At 35.1% G+C, this 1,927-nt stretch overlaps 1 protein-coding gene across 1 annotated transcript in view; it reads right to left on the bottom strand.

Moving 5' to 3' along the window:
• ADK (adenosine kinase) overlaps positions 1 to 1,927 on the bottom strand; it is a 330,393-nt gene that overhangs the window by 264,508 nt on the left and 63,958 nt on the right. The gene's annotated exons all lie outside the window — the stretch shown is intronic.

The raw sequence follows: 1,927 nt of genomic DNA, 5'->3' as shown, positions 1-1,927 counted from the left end.
TTAAACGAAATTTAGAAACAAATTTCTTCATGGATTTATAAAACCCTTCAATATCTACTAACATGATTAAAGTTAATTAAGTATGCTAACTATAGCCTGAATATACAGAACACTTTTATTGTATTATTTTAAGGAACTCAAAGTGGTGCGCCTAAGTAACCTTACAACATCCTCAAAAGTTAGGTTAAAAAAATATTACAATTCCCAATAGCAAGAATTTATAGGAAGAAGATCCTCAGAACTCAACATATATTGGCAGAGCTCAAATTACCCTGAACAGAACATTTAGAAATTCGGTTAGAACAACGTGATGTGTACACACACTGATAATAATGCAGGTAGTCTATGAATATTGTGAAAACCGTGGAGACATATAAACTTGTATTTGGAAAGCAGCACTTTGTATGAAAGGGTTTCAAACACAAATTAGGTATGAAACTTGCCCTCAAGAAATTCAGTTTCATGGGGCAAAATATACAGATGTAAACGTGTGTGTGGGGAGCAGAGAGGCGGCACTTCTGCTGGACCCTGAGGGTAAAAAGGACAGGGACAGGCAGGACTAAGGAGACAGGGCAGGGAGAACCTTGAGAGAAATGTCAAAGAGGCAGGCAGCGTGTGTAGGTTGAGGGAACATTTAAATTCCAATGAAGTTGAGGAAATATATGAAAGAAAATAAAGTTGGAAAGGTAGATTGGGGCCAGCACTAGAGGGCTATGACAGCTAAGCTTAACTAATCAGTAAAGGCCATTGAAAGAAGAGCATGTAATGTAATCCACTAAAATGTGGCCATGGCTTGCTTCCTGATAAAAAAAAAATGGGTATATCAACTTCTGACACATCAAGTGTCACTTCGTTAATTTCATTAACGCATTAAACACATTTCAGTCGCCTCACTTATTTGCGCAAATGAAAATCTATAATAATAAAAGCATAATATTCTAATTAGACTGGACGTCCTTCCGGACGACCCTCCTGAAGAAGCCGGGGCTGTGAGGGAAGCCTGGGTCCCAGGTGCCTGCCAGCGGCCAGAGGGGAGCCCGGGTTCTGGGTGCGTGCTGGCGGTTGGAGGGGAGCCAGGGTCAAGGGTGCCAGAGGGAAGCCGGTGCTGTCAGCTGAGGGAGGGAGGGCCTACTTTGCTTCCAACAAAATTGAAGATGAACCTAATCAAATTACCAGCTGATAAATAAAAATAACTTTTATGATAGAGTTCAAATAATTGAGTGATAAAACTGAAACAAAAATCTATTACCCTCCAATTAATTATGTCAACTTTTTTCTCAGCACTTATATCTCTAAATGGAAAAAGGGAAATAAAATGATGCTGAACATTGTCTTATTGCAGCAATGTGTACTATTTATCCATAAAAGGTTAACTAAAAATAAAGATTAGCTTCACCCATGTCATCAAAAGACACATTTCCAATAACTTCATTTTCTTCTGTTTCATAATTACTTAACATTTTAATACATTTATGTTGTTTTATTAACTACATGCTAATTATAATTGAATGACTAGGAGATATTTTTTAAATTCAATCTACATACCTATTTTTAGTGAAGAGCCATGGCAGGATGATCAATACACATAAAGGCTTTAATGCATAAAATATATTACTTTCATAGTACACTACATGCAAAATATAATTCCTACATAAAAATACATTACATAAGGATAAAATATGGTGAGGAAAAGTGTAACATAAATACAAATTTAAACAGAAAAAATATAAAATTTTAAATGTTAAAGAAGAGTTTTATTTAGCACAGTGCAATATACAGATATTATATCATAGAAATCTACACTTGAAACCTATATGATCCTATTAACCAATGTCACCCCAATAATTTAAGCAAGGTTTTGTTTAACTTTAAAAAAAAAAAAAAAAGCTTATTATGTATTTTTGGAAATGGATGGGTGTTTTTTGCT

The sequence above is a fragment of the Myotis davidii genome, unplaced genomic scaffold (genome assembly GCF_000327345.1).
Source record: "Myotis davidii unplaced genomic scaffold, ASM32734v1 scaffold134, whole genome shotgun sequence".
Lineage (NCBI taxonomy): Eukaryota > Metazoa > Chordata > Mammalia > Chiroptera > Vespertilionidae > Myotis > Myotis davidii.
Note: the sequence above shows the minus strand (reverse complement) of the source record. Positions and strands in the feature narration are given on the sequence as shown.